Below are 19634 nucleotides of genomic sequence, written 5' to 3'. Positions count from 1 at the left end.
TTTATATTTTTCCCCTTTATTTAGGGAGTTGCACTGGTGTTTTTCCTTAGAAGGTCTCTGCTAAGTCTCTCTTTTGGAATTATCTTAGCATCAATTGCCATTTATAGAGATTACTAGCACCGTAAATTTAATATAATAACCTATATTTGAACAGCACTGACTTAAAATTTAAGATCAATGACTGTTCATTTCTAAGAATAGACTTTGCATGTTATAGAAGATTAATTTTTAAAGTAAGAGTTCACATATTTTTAAAAACAGAGATAATGAATTTAAGCAAAGACCAATGTGATTAGAAGATTATCATTCAGATGTACGGTAAAGAAATGTGTCGCTTATAAATAAAATAGTGTTTCAATGCAAAGAGATCCACTTTTATTCTTGCCTCAGGCTCAAAATTCAAGAGGGGCTTAAAATTTAAAATAAAGAAAAAGAAAGCTTATCAAATGTAGAAAGTTCTGCTTTGGGCTGAGTTAAGGAGGCTGGCATTGTATTTGAGCCTTTTCTCACTTTGTGAGTTTTTTTTTATTCTTTTCTCTCTAAAAGAAATGTACTGCTAATATATTTCTATTAACTAATCATTTATTTTTATAAGTTTATAAAAGTATGCTTCTGCATTAAAATATGTAATTTGGTTGGAAATTTGCTGAAAATGGAGTCAGTACTGGACTGATACTATTACTCAGCAGTTGATTTGGTAGATGCATTCCTGACTCAGATTATGGAAAATGTGTTCTCTGTTTACTGTCATCTAAGATAAGGGGATTATTCTCAGTGGACAAACAGTGAGCTGACTTACCTGATCTGGGAAGTGATATACACACCTGCTGAGGCTCATAGCAAACTGTCTAATGACCTTCTGGGCCCAAATCAAGAGACTTATTTGAAAAAGAATAAAATATCTCTAGCTAAACATGGTTTTACTTTATTTTCTCTAGCTTTTGATAAGAGAAAAGTATCCTGTACAAAAAGCCAACCTATTACATCAGAGTGAGAAGACAATGGTCACAGACAATTATTTAATAATTATGTACTTAAAACAAACTACATCTATGTGTGACACATTTTTACCCACGAGAGGGAGCATACCTGGATTGTTATTTCCCCTGCTTCTAGTAAATCAAGTAATAGCAGAATATAAGAGAGATGCCCACTTACCGTGCACTTTGAAAAATGTTCTTATTCCAGAGTGTTTACATATTCATTTCTATTGCTTTCCACATTCTTTCCAGTTTAGCTGTAAAGGCACCTCTGTGCAGATAAGCGCTGGAGTTTTCTACTCATCTCCAGTCCATGGTGAGGCTTCTGGGATGTCATAGATGTGCACGAGATGGGGCCAGTTATTGTTTGTGGAACAGTGGACAAGAGTAAGGGTAGAAGGGTAGAATGGAGGCCATTTTCTTTCTAATGCAATGTGTTACAAGCACATCTACAAATACGGAAACTACCCATTCTGGAATCTTGCGATATGCATTATTTAATAAAATATTTTATATTTGTCGTAACTCAATAAACAATATTTAGAAAATAAGCATTGTAGGAAATACAAGGAATCAAATGACTAAGTCAAAATCAACATGGTGGGGTTACTATTTTGAAACTCTCAAGGGCTAATGATGTTTTACAAAAGTGAAGATGATAGTTGTGCATAACTAAATTTCCTATACTTGCTACAATGACATTGAAAGAAAAGATCTTTAGTATTGTGAAATATGTAAAATTCAATGTACATTTCCAAGTAAGCATAGAAGACATTGCTATTAAAGGCTTTCTTTTGTCACATGTTCTGGTTCTGTGTAGTGATGTGTGTATTCATAAATGTCTATGTAGCAGTATCTCAGGATGGCAAAAGTTAACTTATCACACAATAGTTCCTTTAGTGGTGTAAATATTTTAAAATGGTGAGATGTCACTTCCTACCTATTTAGGTTTACTCATCTCTTGCATTATAGATTAAAAACTGCATTTATAATTTCAACAAAACAAATTATTTTTAAAAAATCATTCATCTTCTGTATGTTTGAGACAAACAGTTCAGGGACTTAGTTCTATGATCAGATTCATTTTCATCACTTTGACAAATGGAAAACATTAATCTTTAATTTCATATGATATGTATTATCAAAGGAAGTTTTTAATAATGCATTTGAGGAGCATTAACATGAAAGTGAGCACTTGGGCTGCAATTAATGCTTACTTTGTCAGCAGACAAGCAAGAGAAACGAATAGCAGAGTCCCTAATGGCACATCTCTTCTATGTACCCTGGACAGAGGCTTTTTTATTATTAGGAAAAGTACCTAATATGTAGTTTCAGTTAGAGAGATAAAAATGTCCGAAAGCATCTCCACTCAGTTATAAATCACCATTTGAAAGAAGTGTGCCACGTTTTCCTAAGTGTTTAGAAAGAATGACTGGGTGAAGCTTTTGGGCTTTTCTTTTTTTAAGTATGAGGTTGTAAACTGACCAGAGGCCCCTTTTGAACCACTCTGAACAGACAAAATGACATTTGCTTTGTATGGGTCATAGAGCAACCACCCTAAAAATTTATCACATTGGCTCAACCTGTTTAATCTCAAGGGATCCCTTGAGGCCTTTTTCTATGACTCTGCTTCCCATTTCACCTCTAGTCAGCATGGGTAGAGATCAGAGGCTTCATGTCTTTCCTTGAAGAACCCACCAACTACATTGCTTTTGGTCACTGGAAATGGGTTATAAAAGAATTAGAAACCTCCTCCTGTGATCTGAGACTAATACTGCAATGGGATGCAGTTATATCCTCAGAAAATAAGCTTTGAAGTGAAAGGCAGATAAAATTATGAGAAAGGCAGGCATTGCAAAGGACTGCCATTGGATCTTGCTGAGATTTGCACCTCATGCATGCTGCAGTTGATCTATGTCAGTCGACAGATTCTCACTGCAGACCAGATAGACACTGTTTTTTCACTCATAGGTGATGTGGTATGTCTTCTTTATTGTCCTGTATTTTTCTGGGATAATTCTGACATCATTCCTACTGTCATCTACCACATAGTGATTTGTTTGTAACTGCCACAATAGCATCATTGGGAAGGTTGTTCAAAATTCAGAACCCCAAGCCTGACTCATGTCTGTAACTTTAGATACACAGGAGGCTGAGATCTGAGGATTGGGACGTGAAGCCAGCCGGGGCAGGAAAGTCCACGAGACTCTTAGATTCAATTAAGCACCAAAAGCCAGAAGTGGGACTGTGGCGCAAGGGGTAGAGCACTAGCTTTAAGCAAAAAAGCTAAGGGATAGTTCCCAGCCCACTGAGTCAAAGTCTGCATTCTTTTTTTTTTTTTTTTTTGGCCAGTCCTGGGCCTTGGACTCAGGGCCTGAGCACTGTCCCTGGCTTCTTCCCGCTCAAGGCTAGCACTCTGCCACTTGAGCCACAGCGCCACTTCTGGCCATTTTCTGTATATGTGGTGCTGGGGAATCGAACCTAGGGCCTCGTGTATCCGAGGCAGGCACTCTTGCCACTAGGCTATATCCCCAGCCCCTAAAGTCTGCATTCTTAAAAGGCTGATAAATGATGTGTGTATACATCAAAAGTTTAGAACCCTTGCTCTATGTTGTCCCTATTTGGTTCACGTCAACATGTAATTTGTTCTGCACCAATAAGTATCTCGTCTTGATAATACAATTCAAGATTTTCTGTGCTTTTTCTCCTATTGCCTTTTCACTCTTCACTAGATGAATAGAAATGAATGAATGGAAATTTAATGAGGGAGCAGTTTAGCATTCACCGAAAGAAATTATCCAGTTTCAATTAAATGTTTGAACAAAAATTATTATTTCATGGTTACATGCATAATATACTTGAAGTGAAATAATTGGGGGAAGAAAAGGAGCAAATAGGTGAATTGCATATTTTCTGACTTATTTATGTGCGTGTTTCACTGATTAATCCTGAATGTTTCATGTGAATTTATCTCTTAAAATGGATATTGTGTTTACTTACGTGGATGAAATCGCAGAAAATTAAATTATAAACTATTTGCAAATGGGGAATTTTAACCACTGTAAAATAAAAATACCCCAATTTCACAAGAATCTATATTTGCAATTAGCTCCTTTTTCAGAATGTTTAGAAAATAATTTGAATAAAGACCTATTTGCAGAAACAGTGTTGGGGGTGAATTCACTTGTGACTCTAGGTGATAGGATTCTTTCTACTTCGATTGTTATAGCAGATGCAAAATTATCAGATTGATTAAACCAACTGTACAACTCATGGGGGGGAGTGGGGAGGGAGAAGTGGGGGAAAATGAGGGAGGTGGTACCATGTTGGATAAAAAATTTACTCACTGCCTTACGTATGAAACTAACCCCTCTGTACTTCATTTTGACAATACAGGGGAAAGTAATGAGAAAAGAAAAAATTATTTGCTAGCTTAAAAATGAGTACTCACTGCCTTACGTATGAAACTGTAACCCCTCTATATATCACTTTAACAAAAAAGAAATGAAAAAAAGAAGCACAATACAAAAAATTATAAGATTATACTCTTCCAAATGTTTATTGTATCATATTTAGTAATTTTCCATGCCATATTCAGTTAATAGCTCTTTAGGATTTACTGCCTTTAGTTTAGAAACAGCTAAGCTGATTTGTTCCTATCTTATCTTATAGGCTTGAGTGTTATTATTGCAACTATTTTAAATATTAAAATGAAATAAATATTAAAATATAATGAACATTGGTGTGCAAACATGGCGAGTATTGAGAATAGCTGATAGATTATTTTCACGTTATATATAAAATAAGATATTCATTTATTTACGAGTTTGGTAGTATTAAAGATTGTAATTATACAGGATGTAAAATATCATTGACCTGCTTCACTGGGTGGCTTACAAGGTAAACAAAGATAGGATAAAACTGAGGATTATGTGCCATATAACACACACACACACACACACACACACGTACGTATATATCTTAACACTTTGCTTTTCTAGTTAAAGTCATTGATTAACTTTTTGAGTGTGCTATTGATAAATTTCAAGCATCAATTGGTACTCTTTACCTGTAGAGCATAAAAACTGGATGTACTTACAATGGATTAAAGATCAAGTAACACAAACATTTTAGCATAATTTTGAACAAAGGTTTTAACCTCTTGAAAAATCATTTTTTCAAATTGTATATGTAATATGTAAATAAAACTAGGATTTAACTATTTCATTGTGTTCTACCAGAGTATCTTCAATTTCAATTTTATTTAATAATGTTGGTGTGTGTGTCCCTTAGAATCATAAATATAAAAACAATTTGAAAATGATAAAGCAATGTAAAATTTAAATTCTTGATATATGTAAAATGTTTTACATATAAGTTAAATTAAATTTCAACATAACTAATGAAAATGTCTGACCTTCAAGTGCTCAAAGTGCCATTTTTAATTTTACTTTTGTCATATTTTGTGTGTGTGTGTTTTATGTTTTATAGGGCACATAATCCTCAATTTTATCGAACCCAGGGCCTGTGCACTGTCGTTGAGCTTTTTTGCACAAGACTACTTCTCTACCATTTGAACACCAACTCCACTTCCAGACTTTTTTTTTTTTTTTTTTTTTTTTTTTGCCAGTCCTGGGCCTTGGACTCAGGGCCTGAGCACTGTCCCTGGCTTCTTCCCGCTCAAGGCTAGCACTCTGCCACTTGAGCCACAGCGCCGCTTCTGGCCGTTTTCTGCATATGTGGTGCTGGGGAATCGAACCTAGGGCCTCGTGTATCCGAGGCAGGCACTCTTGCCACTAGGCTATATCTCCAGCCCCGAGATTTTTGGTAGTTAATTGGAGATAAGTGTTTCACAAGCTTTCCTGCCTCATTTAGCTGTGAACCAGGATCCTCAGAGCTCAGTCTCCTGAGTAGCTAGGATTATAGACGTGATCCATGGGCTCTTGGCTATGCCACTTTTAATATAACAGGTTGATGTCTATAGTACTCAACTTAATACAAATATAAAGTCTGTTCATTAAAAGCCTTGTTCTGAAGAATAATCTTCTCCACTCCCATGACCTCAATGAGATCAATCAGGCTTCACAGGTTGAGGACTGTTCACAGGTATGAGCTATTTCCATGTCACGTTTTAATACATAGACAAAATTCAACATTTCTGGTCAAGAGAAGAAAATTATTATGCTTATGCTTATTATAAACATATTATAAACATATAACTTGTACTTGCTATAGATATATAACATATATATATATATATATATATACAATGAAAAGAAAACTATGTATACATACAATTACATAAGAATAGTTTCATGGGGTTTTCCATTGTTAATACAGATGTCCAAAGCTCCTATCTCTCCTGGCCTTCTCAATGAGAACATACCCTATATTTACTGGAAATTCTGTTTAGTCCCCCACTTCCACAACCCAGTTAACTTTTATAAGACTGGGAAAGAAGCAAATATTGCTTGTCCAGGAGACCAGCAATCACTAAAACAGGTCTCAGAGATTATGAAATTATTCAGAACATGAAACTGCCAATAAGTATCAATTGCTTCCTACTTTGTTGCTATGTCATTGTGATAATTGTGGTCAATTACATTGTTGTTCTGAATTATTTGTCATCCATTTTTATGAAGAACTAAATTTTCCTGGTGTATATTAATCATATTATATGACTTAGATACAACAATTTGGCTAATTATATATAAGGTGAAAAGTGATGAGTGACATATTCAAACAATTTCAAAATGCTACTCTTTCCTCAATCTTAGAAGCAACCTGTCCTATATATCGTTTATTCCTTTGGCCTAAATACTGGAATGAGGTAGTGGAGAAAAGCAACCATTGAGCCACATTATATATAATGTGAGGGAGAAAGAAGCACTTATTTTTATGAATCAAAAATCTTACTTTGATGCCCAACATCAAAAATCCAAAGCCAAAAAATGAAAAAGTTTAAAAACATCCAAACCTAAAAGCTGAATTGAATGGAGGATTGCAAGTTCATGGCCAGTCAGGGTTACATATCAAGTGCTGTTTTTTTTGTGTGTGTATGTGTTTATGTGTACACATGAGTGTGTTTGTGTGTACATACATGTGATATGTTTATGTGCTTGTGTTTTGTGCATTTGTGTAATTGTGTTTGTGTTGTATGTGTGTATGTGCATGTGTGTCAATGTTTATGCACATGGTGCATTTGTGTGTGCATGTATATTTTTGTAGAGTAGTTGTGTGTTTGTATGTGCATATATGTTTGTGTGTATGTGCCTGCCTTGTCCTTTTTTCCTGCCTATATTTGGTGTCGGCTGCTTCTGGTCTTCTTCCTTATGATTTTTATCTCTTTTTTTTTTCATCCCTTATGTCTTTCTTTTTCTGCTTTTAACACCTACTGCCAACTCTCTAAGTTTCTCATGAATATTCCCAAGGGCATTAGTCATTTTATTCTTGCTGAAGAGGATGGTCATGCCTGGCCAGTTAATTTGCCACTAGTCCAGCCTTTATATTGGTACAGAGGAGGAGTATATGTGGCATGTTATTTGTTATGTGAAGAATATTTCTTATAATTTTCAAGATTGGAAAAATGCCACATGTCCTCAAGTTTCTTAAAAATAATGAATACTTATTAGAATCTCTGTCTTCAAGGCTTTGTAAAATGGTTAGCATCTGAAAATGGAATAATTGCACCATGGCCATGGATTTAATTCAGGAAGTCAGATGTAACCAATGGTTGTAATACAATTTGGAAAGAAAACAGAGTTTGTCCACTGAGCTATTTCTGTATTTACTAAAGTGCATATTTCAGTGAAAATCATGTGGGTCTCTTTATTTTAGATACCGTATTTGGGTTCTTATACTGTTAGTCACCATCGTATTAGTCATAGAAGATGAAAGATGTCATGCTGTTCACTTTTGCCTGTTATCATTGGTTGCAAAGCTTAGAGTAGGAAAAAGAGTTCAGTGTAATCTCCAGGCATTGCTCACTCTGCTGTGTTTATGAGGCTACCTAATACTTACAAACACGTTTCAGGTTGACAATTCTTAAAACATCACTGGATATGAATGCCAATTTTATGAACTATCTCTGAAAATAATACATCCTGAATTATTGCTATAACTTACAATATTCCTCCTGCAGAGGAGACATGGCTTCAACATCCTTTCATTTCTGTCCAATCAGTCTCTGCAAATTTGTATTCTATGGAACACTCTTCCGTTTAGTCATTGCATTATAGAAACAAAAAGCTTAAAATACCTCTTAAACTACTGAATGGAACCCAGTCAAAATAAAAGCTCAGGCTCATGGCTCAGCCTCTGCCCTCAATAAAATTGTGAGGCAGAGAGGAGAATGAGAAGTAGCAATGGTCTTATCCTTGCAATAAGAGAAAGGAAATCTTGAGTCTGCCATTTTCTGAGTACAAGATCTATACTTCCCAGTGCCCTCAATAGTAACAAAATGTAGACTCAGGGTACATTGCCACCAACTGGAGGTTCTGATTTTGATGGTAACCTGTTTGTCTCTATTTCAGTATCCCAATTTCAGTCCATCTGTGATAAACTCAGTCTCAGGATCACATTCTACAAGCCTGTCAGGCTCAGCCTCTCATCTTTCCCAAACATATCATCCTCAAATTCTAAGTCTAAATGGCTATTTATTATTGTAAACTATTAGTTTATCTTATCACATTAATTCTAAAGGCTGAATTGTGTTTCCCCAAATTTATATGTTGAAGCCTTCATCCCCAAATAGCTGAATTTGGGGATAATTCTTTTAGAAGGCAATTCACACAAAATGAAGTTACAAGGTGTGGGAAATAATCCAATAGGATTTGCAGTTTACAAGAGGAAAAGAGTGTTGTCTCTCTTTACCTCTCTCCCTTCACCAGCACAGAGGAAGTTATGTGCACACACAGCATGATGAAGACCCACAAAGAGAAGATGCCCCAGGGTGAACATAAGCTCCTGTCTCTGAAGCTATCAAGAAAGTAACTTTCTATTCCTACCTAGTTCAAGAAAGTAACTTTCTATTCCTACCTAGTTCGAGGCATGCTGTTTTGATAATGTGCACAGACAAGAGTATAATTACCCACTAGTTTTCCATTTCCTAAATGCATATCTGGCTAAAAGGACTATTCTGACTTTGTCCGGAGCTTTTAGTAAGAATGGAACATCAGGCATGGAACATGCCAATGTATTAAAAATAACTTTAATATGAAGCTGATATAAGTAAAATTTTTCCAGCCAAGAAGGGACAGATGGAGAGTAGTAATTGTTATAAGTGAAAAATCTGGGCACAATGGCTCACATGTATAGTCTCAGCCACACAGAAGTCCAGGAAGGGAAGATTGTGTTTGTAAGCAAACCTACACAAGCAAACTTACACAAGCAAACCTACACAATAAGGCCAATGAGACACCCCCTCCCTCCCAAAAAAATAAAGCATGGCATGCTGGTTCATGTCTGTAATCACAACTACTTGGGATGTATAGGTAGGAGACTTGTCTGAGGCTAGCCCCAGGAATATACTAAGTCAATATCTTAAAAACTAAACAAAGACTAAAATAGCTGGATGGTTCAAGTGACAGAACACTTACATGGGAAATGCTGGACCTTGAGTGCAAATCTAGTATTTCTACACATACAAATAGAGTTGTAAGTGAAGAAGTTTTGCTATTAGTTATATCTTATGGCCCTAGATGCATTCTTTATTGGTATTGTTATTCAATTAACTATTTAAATAGAGAAAAGAAAGCTTATTTATGTTTTACTTGTTTGGAGTAAATTACTTTTTTCCCTTTTTTCCTAAAGAAGTTCTGAATAAATTACATGGAAATAACTGGAAGGAAAACATAACTGATTTCATGTAAAAGTGAATGGCAATTGAGCAAAATGTCAATTTCTATACATTTCATTAAAGAAGTTAGAAGCAGAATATCATCTGGAGAGAAAGCAAATGCATACAATTTATATTTTGTTTCTAATGAGATATGACATTTAAAATGTTGCAAAATACAAGAAGCAGCTTTGTTGAAACTTGTTTATCTATATTTTTATTATCTTTAAGTGGTTGTATAAAGGAATTGCCATTCAAAGAATCAGTTTACCTATACAATGCAAGAAGCAGTTTTAATAAGAATTAGAAAAAAATCTAGAATGTAGTGGCACAAGTTAGAAAAAAATCAAAAGTAGCACAAAATATGCAATTACATAATAGATAATATATGTAATGTAATATGCAATACAAATATGTGGACATTAATTAAGAGAATGTCAAAATGAGAAATTATAAAAATCAATAAGAAATTCAAAAGTGAAAATATTGTGTTTAAGTAATAAGTAAGCATGGCAAAGCCAACATATAAAGAAATAATAAGATTTTCTGAAATAAAACATTGAAGCAAGAATGTCAAATGAATACCAAAACACAGGAAGTGACATATAGGAACTTATTACATTTTTATCTAAATTGTTTGATATTAATGACTTGAGCTAAAAGAAATTTGAGTATTATGCTAAAATTCTCAAGAAATGAAAATGTGAGATACATTTTTTTTAATGTAGCTAAACTGCCTTCTCATATAAATGCATCAGAAAATCTGTTGCAGACACATAAAAAAGTCAGGAAATATATTTTCTTTCAAGTGTACTAAAGGGAAAGACTTAGAAAACCAAAATGAGAAGGGGCCATTGACAGAGAATTCTTAATGAACAATATCTAATGACCTGAAGAATAATGGAGAAGAATAGGAGAGTATAATATTCTGAAACCATGTAGATACACTATAGTTATATCAAAAATGTCTGGGGAGGTGGTGGTAGAACAATATATATAAAAATATTATTTATATATTTTTATGGGTGTGGTGGTTTTAATATTAATGTTGCCAGTTTTTCTCATTCTGCTTATTCTCTGAATACAGGCCTTAAGCTTTTTAGTTTAATCTTGGTATTCTAAAATGGCAATGCATGTAATATTTGAGTAATAAATAAATACCTATTTTCTAATTTTTGTAATTCCTTGTGCACTTTATAAGCAGAATTTGATTCTTCATTCAGAAGAGAGGAAATTGCAGTACAGCCAAGTGTCTAGTATGGAAATAATATAGTGCTAAATTTGCAATGAAATATAAGTGCAAAATCAAAAAGTTACATTTTATATATATAATATGGCATGACTCAGAGACTCTGATGAATCAGTTCCAGACTACTCAATAGATTGAATATCTTAATAAAGTGAGTCATAGGAAGGGTTCATGATATCCCAGTCAATATAACAATTACATGTATACTATATTTCTATTAAGTGGACACTAACACACAGATCCACATATTTGTAAGTGTGTGTGTGTGTGTGTGTGTGTGTGTAATATTTTTGCTAGTGTTGGGGGTTGGACTCAGGACCTGGGCTCTGTCCCTGGCTTCTTTTGTCTGAAGGCTACCACTCTACTTCTTGAGCCATAGAACCAATATCAGCTCTTTCTATTTATGTTGTGCTGAGGAATCAAACCTAGGGCTTCATGCATGCAAGGCAAGCACTCTACTTCTAAGCCACAGTCCCAGCCCTGTAATTTTTTTTTGCAAACATGTACGATTTTTATTTTATACTCTTTCCCCAGGAATAGACAGAAGGAAGGTGTCTGTTAAATTTACAATTATTGTTAGTCTTATTCCTTCTGCTTAATGTCTTTCTGTTTCTTTTCAAATTGTTTTTCTTTATTGTCAACGAGTGATATAGAGGGGTTACAGATTCATATGAAAGGCAGTGAGTACATTTCTTGTTCCACTTGTTACCTCCTCCCTCATTTCCCCTCTCCCCCTCCCCCTTCCCTTCTCCCCCAAGAGTTGTTCAGTTGGTTTATACCAAATGGTTTCTAAGTGTTGCTTTTTGAATGGTTTGTCTTTTTGTTCTTTGTCTCTAGATTTTGGTATTCCCTCTCCCTTCCCCAGTTCTATTACTCATATAACTAATATCCAGGGTACTCAGATGTAATACAGTGGTAGCGAGGGTACAGCCACAGGAAGGGAGTACAAGAGAAACAAAACTAAACCACTCAGTCAAACAAACAGACAAAAAAAAAGGAGAAAAAACGTAGTACGAGTTCAATGGCATGTTGAGAATAATTACAACAGTGGTATAACTCTTCTTTCTGTAAGGTGGAGTTCATTTCACTTGGCATCTTCTTATGTGGTAGGCGTATAGTTATCGGGGTATTTTGGTCTTCTACCATGACTAGCCTATTCATGTACTAACATGTACTATTCATGTACTAATAATGTCCCTATGAGGGACACCATAGGGTTTATGTTTCTTTCGGTGTGGCTCACTTCACTTCACGCAAGGATATAAAATAAATCCTCAAAAATCAATGGCTTTTGTATACAGTAACAACATGAAGAGCGAGGCTGAAATCAGAAAAGCAACACCTTTTGCAAAAGCATCAAATAACATAAAACATCTAGGAATAACCTTAACCAAAGAAGTGAAAGAATCCTATGGTGAGAAGTTTAAAAACCTAAAAAAGGAAATTAAGGCAGAACTAAGGAAATGGAAAAACCTCCCATGCTTCTGGATTGGGAGGATTAATATCGTGAAAATGGCAATGTTACCAAAAGCTATCTACAAATTCAATGCAATACCCATCAATATCCCAACATCATTCTTCAATGAAATAGAGGAAGCAATTCAGAAATTCATATGGAATAATAAAAAAAACCCAAATAGCAAAACAATCCTAAGTAGAAAGAACAGTGCAGGAAGAATATCAATACCAATCTTTAAATTGTACTACAAAGCTATAGTAATAAAAACAGCTTGGTAGTGGCTCAAGAACAGGCCTCAGGACCAATGAAACAGAACTGGTGGTCTAGAAATGAACCCACAGACCTACCACTACCTAATCTTTGACAAAGAAGCTAAAAATACAGGTTGGAACAAAGACAGCCTCTTCAATAAATGTTGCTGGCAAAACCGGGTCAACCCCTGTAACAAACTAAAACTAGACCCCTATATATCACCCTGCACCAAAATCAACTCCAAATGGATCAAAGGCCTGGAAATAAAATCACACACCCTGAAAACTCTACAAGAAGAAATAGGAGAAACTCTAGGACTCCTTGGCACTAGAAGAAACTTCCTCAACAAAGGCCCAGAAATCCAACCAAAGAAAGGCTGGACAAGGGGACTTTATCAAACTGCAGAATTTCTGCAGGGCAAAGGATATAGCTTCCAAGATAAATAGGAAGTCCACAGATTGGGAAAAGATCTTCACCAGCCATACAACGAACAAGGCATGATATCTAAAACATACACAGAACTCAAAAAGTTAAATCCCTCTAAAACAGACAATCAAAGAACCAACAGCCATCTCAGCAAATGGGCTAAAGACCTACAAAAAGACTTCTCTGAAGAGGAAATGAAAATGGCCAAGAGTCACATGAAAAAGTGCCCTACATCACTGGCCATAAAAGAAATGCAAATCAAAACAACATTGAAGTTCCATCTCATCCCAGTAATAATGTCTATTATAAAGAAATCTAATAATAACAAATTCTGGGGAGGATGTGGCCCAAAGGGAACTCTACTCATTGTTGGTGGGAACGCAAACTTGTTCAACCCTTCTGGAAAGCATTGTGGAGGTTCCTAAGAAGGCTGAAAATAGAGCTCCCCTATGACCCAGCAGCCCCACATTTGGGCATCTACCCAAAAGACTACAAGCAAAACCACATTAAAACCACCAGCACAACTATATTCATCACAGCACAACTCATCATTGTCAAAACATGGAACCAACCTAGATGCCCCTCAGTAGACAAGTGGATCAGGAAAATGTGGTACATATACACAATGGAATTCTATGCCTCCATCAGAAGGAATGACACTGCCCCATTCGTAAGGAAATTTGTAAGGAAATTGGAAAAAATCATACTCAGTGAAACAGTCCTGTAATTTTTTTAGCTTTAAAAATATCTTACTACTAAAACATATTAAAAAATCTAACATTTCTATGAATCTTAGTAGTTTGATTGGGAGAGGTTGTTGACTGACTGATTAGATTTGTTGTTGCTGGGCTTAGGGCAGGTGTGGCTATTTCTTATATAAGACAAGAGTGAAGTTTGTGAAGTTTACCATATTAGTTGACTGTCTCGCAAAAGATATTTATCTGTAGCTTGTGATGCAACCCTTATTTTAGCTGTAGTAGAACTTTGAAAATTAGAGTTAATCCATCTCAATCCCAAACCTGTCTTTGTCTTACCACCTAAATTTACATAATATTCTAAATCCTTTGCTTTCATTTCAACAGTGTTCATCACATGTTTATCAGTAGATTTCCTCTCAAGAAATCACTGTCATTGCTCTTCTGATCTGTTGAGATTTTATCATGAGATTACAGTAATTCAGTCATTTCTCAGGGTTCCACTTCTAATTCTATTTCTCTATTTCCACCACATTTGCTACTTCCTACATTGAAGTATTTTTTTTGTCAAAGCCTCCATAAGAATTGAGGATATTTCCCAAGCTCCTAGTATGCTCTTGTGCATGTTTTGATCACTTCTCACAAAGCATAAATGTTCCTAATAGTATCTAGAATAATAATTTTTTCTTATAAATATTTTCAATTTACTTTGTAGAAAGCCATTAGCAGAATCACTGTGGCAACTACAGGTTTATGATGTTTATATTATATATGTATAATATATATAAATACACACACTATATATATACATATGTAGAAGTATGTATATATATTAAAAAGACTTGAAATTTGACATTATTCATTGATTCACAGTCTTCAGAATGGAGACTGTGTTAGCAGGTGTGGAGCAATGTAAATCTTACTGCACGTCTCTTGATTCACCAAGGGCATTGTCAATAAGGAGCAGTATTTTTAATTAATTTTTTTTCCTGAGCAGTAATCTCACCAGTGGATTTAAGATTTTCAGCAAACCACTCATAAACAGATGTCCTGCCATTGAGCCTTTGTAAAGAGTTCAGGCTAACAAGTTATAACCTCAATTAACCCCAAGAAGAGTTGGGGCTTTTCAAAACTTTGAAAACTTTCTCTCTAGCTATGAAAGTTCTAGAGAGCACTTTCAAGTACTAGTCTGTTTCATTTACTTTCCAAACGTTTCTTTTAGTGTTGCCACCATCATCAATTCACTTAGTGAGATCTCCTGGATAACATGCTACAGCTTGTATGTCTGCTACTGTGGGTTCTCCTGTGCTTTTAGGTAATGAAGATGACTGTTTCCCTTAAAGCACATCAATCAATCTCTAGTAGTCTCTGTCTTCTCAGCTTCTTTTCTCTCTCCCCCTGAATAAAATGTAAGGAAATTAGCCCTTGCTCTGGTTAAGGCTTAAGATAATGTTGTGGCTGTCTTGATCTTTCTAGATCACTAGAATGTTCTCCATATTAGCAACAAGACTGTTATGCTTTCTCATTATATGTTCACTGGAATAGCTCCTACAGTTTCTTGAAGAATTGCTCCTTTGTATGCACAAATTGGCTTAAGGACTTGATAAAAGAGATCAAGATTTAAAACTATGTTTTTTTCTCTAACATGCCTCCTTGCTTAACCATTTCTAGTTTTTGATTTTAAGTGAAAGGCATCAAACTCTACTTATACTTGAACACTTTGAGGATATTATAGGAGTATTACCTAGCTTACTTTCATATTATTCTGTCTCTGGCCATAAAGAAGCACATGAAGACAAAAGAAGATGGGAATATGGCTGGTCATTGGAGTAATCATATCATATTAATTTATCAATTAAGTTTGCCATCTTTTATGAGCATGGTGCATAGAACCCCAATCAAATTGCAGGGGAATGAGGGAAGAGGTAACAAACAGTACAAGAAATGTATCCAGTGCCTAATGTATGAAAATGTAACCTCTCTGTACATTACTTTGACAATGAATAAGAAAAAAAATGCAATGGTAACATTAAAGATTGATAATCATGGATTATCATAGCAGATATAATGATAAAAATTTTAATGTAACATGAATTACCAATTTGTGACACTGAGACTTAAAGTGAACACATGTAATGGACAGAATGGTATCTATACATTTTAAAATTCAGAGTTATCCCAAAATATCCACGACCAGCAATATGAAAAGCCAGAAGTTATTACTATTAACCACAGACACATGGCTATATAATAATAGATTTCTTGAACAGTTTTCTCCTGTGGTTCTATCTTTTTGCTAACATCTCATCATCTACTCTTTCACCAATCACCACTTATAATTACCACTAGTCTACTGTCTATTTTAGAAGATCAATGATTTTGGATCTCCTATGAGTAAGATTTTATGTATTTGTGTTAGCCTGAGTTATTTCATCTAACATTATGTCTTACAAGTTCAGCTACATTGTGAAAATGACAGAATTTTAAATATAAAGTTCTTACCTCAAGAATGATAGCTAAATGAGGTAAATCATATGTTAATTAGCTATATTTAGCTGGTCTAGCATGTGTATACACTTTATAACATCACATTACATGCAAAATTGTCTGTCATAAGAAATTATAGAACATCTTACACACACATAAGTGTAACATATGCACCTGTGTGTATGCTAGCATATATATTATATTTGTATATGTAATATAATATATATGTGCTGAGCTTCCTAATACAGAGACTAGAAACTATCACCAATTGAGTTACAATGGCACTGGCTAGTTTCTAGCATTCGGGTTATAGTTTTGAACTGCTATTTCTGCTATGATTGCTTAGAAAAATTTCCATTAGCATATGTAGGTCAGAAAATGCCCTAGCTAAGTATAGAATGCCTAGTTATAACCAATTAGCAAAGAAAGTATCATATTTGTATTGTAATAGTAAAAGTAACTTGAGTTATACCTAAATGAGACAGTTTGAAGAAGCTCTAAATGGCATAAGATGGGATAGAAAGTTGATACTCTAATAAGAATACTACCTACAATCAACTTAGATCAACCATTCTACTATATTAAATACAGGTAAGGACAAATAAACATTTGTTGAACTATGGGATAACTTAATAAAGATAAGAAAAATTTCTCCTTCTAAAGATATTTCAACTAAAATTTATTTAAGACATGATAAAAGGCACTAATTTACCTCCCTTATACATTTATGAACCTAGATACTGAATATTAACAGCTACCAACTTCACTGAAAGAATGACAAACACATATTATTTGCCTTTCTAAGGAAGAAATCAACATCAATATAGTCTTGTCAAAGGGATTGGTCGTGAGTCTGATTGAACCTCTGGATTTACCTACTTATTTCCAGGAAATAGGCAAAAAATACACATGTCTTTACCATGAACAACAAAAAAAAATCAGCAAAATTCAGACTTCATGAAATGTGATAGGCCAAGTGATTTTTTTTTTTTGATAAAATGTGGGATCCAAGAAAGAATGAATGGAACTCTGAATTTTAAAATGACTTAAAAGTACAGCAGTTCTTTATCTTTATTTTTTTTTTTGTAAAGGTGATGTACAGTTACATACACCACTCCAAAAAAAAAAAAAAAAAAAAAAAAGGTTGGCTGGGTACCCTTGGCTCACACTTGTAATCCTAGCTACTCAGGAGACTGAGATCTGAGGATTGCTGTTCAAAGCCAGTTCTGGCAGGAAAGTCCAAGAGACTCTTATCTCCATTTAACCATCAGAAAACTGAAAGTGGAGCTGTGATTCAAGTGGTAGAGTGCTAGCCTTGTGCTGAAGAGCTCAGGGACAGTGCCCAGGGCCAGAGTTCAAGCCCCATGACCAACAAAAAAATGTTGATCATATTTACCAAGTCACAGTGAGGGGGATGTAGGATTTGGTGATGTAAGCATACACACATAGAAGCGATAATTATAAATGTTAAGAGGACAGTCATCATCTGGGTAGAACCTACTGATGTAGAATATGAGAACCAAGTTCTTCATGTGTCATACTTACAAGAATATTCATCATATTAAGTGTGCTTAATGCATGTCACTATGGCATAAAATTAACAACTCATCCTCCCTCTCTCATAAATAGTTGTCACTTGTAATATACATGCATATGTTCCCAGAAAATGTTCACATACTTCACAAAGATACTAGATAGAGGTATTGCAAATAGACAGATAGACAGACTAACAGATAGATACATTACAATAATATATGCGACATTTATTAATATGAATTTATCTAAGTATATTGTATTTGTTTCATATACTTGCAATATTACACTTGAACATTTTTTCCACTGAAGGTTGCCCAAAGTATGTTTTCTACTAGACACCTCATTTCTAATTTTTCCTACTACTAGACAGCTCATTTTGACTCATTTCTTTGTTTTTTTTTCTTTATTGTCAAAGTGTGATACAGAGAGGTTACAGATTCATATGAAAGGCAGTGAGTACATTTCTTGTTCTACTTGTTACCTCCTCCTTCATCTCTACCCTCCCCCTCCCCATCTCTCCCCAAGAGTTGTGCAGTTGGTTTACACCAAATGGTTTTGTAAGTGTTGCTTTTTGAATGATTTGTCTTTTTGTTCTTTGTCTATCGATTTTGGTATTCCCTCTCCCCTCATTTCTTTGTTGATAATGGAATTCAAACTCAATGCCTTAAGTTTGCTAGGCAAGCACTCTACTGCATGAGAGGTACCTCTGCCTCTCCCAGATTCCTTTTATGGAATGACAACAGAATTATTTTATTAAATATTGTACATTTATCAAACATTTTAGAAATATGAAAGAAATAAATATTAGTGAGACAATGAAACCTAGTATGTTCGTTATCTACTTTAATATGAGTTATATCTTGGAAGTTTTCAATATTTTATACATTTTCCTATTTCATATAATGGATTGTTTCACATATTATCTTGGTTATTTTCAAAGTTTGTTCTTCTCTGTTTATATCTTTAATCCTTCATTCTGTTTCTTTACATAAAAGTTTATATTTATTTTAAAACCTCTACCTAGTAAATTCCATATCCTCTGTTTTGTGATCCTAAGATTCTGCGTCCAGGTATTTCCAGTTACTCAGAGTGTTTTGTTTTCCTGTGGCTTTGTAAACTGCATAAATATAAATTCACAATTTTTATATCTTTACTCCTAGAAATTAAGTTTGATATTGAGTTTTTAATTTCCCTAGTATAATTCCCTGTAATTTTTCTTATGCTTTTAATAGGTCCTGATTAAGGACCTAACTTGGAAATATTTTCCACTGAATTCTCAACTCAATCTTGAGGCTCAGCATTTCTTATTACTGTTTCTTCCATGCCTATAGAACATGGGAAAAGTCAGTACCAACAGACAAAACTAAATCTACTTTAATACTCTGACAGACAAAGTAAAATGTGAATAATAGAGATGTGACAGAGTATTTTCATTGGTAACACTGGAAGCTTTGGGCGGCTTATAGGCGACCTCATTTGGTCTTTAAACAACCTTCTATAGTGATGAAAATGAAAGGCCATAAAATTTATAGCCTCCAATTAGTGCCTGTTTGTTCTCCCACCTCTCTTAGCATAGGGTGTGGCAGTAGAGCAATTGTCTCAGTAAAATTCCCCGTATTTCCTTGTTCCTCAGTATCATATTTTGCCGATTTATCCTTTTGTTCTTTAAATACTCACTCCACTGGAAGGCCACACTATAGAATCAGACTGGAAA

The sequence above is a fragment of the Perognathus longimembris genome, chromosome 4 (genome assembly GCF_023159225.1).
Source record: "Perognathus longimembris pacificus isolate PPM17 chromosome 4, ASM2315922v1, whole genome shotgun sequence".
Classification (NCBI taxonomy): domain Eukaryota; kingdom Metazoa; phylum Chordata; class Mammalia; order Rodentia; family Heteromyidae; genus Perognathus; species Perognathus longimembris.
Note: the sequence above shows the minus strand (reverse complement) of the source record.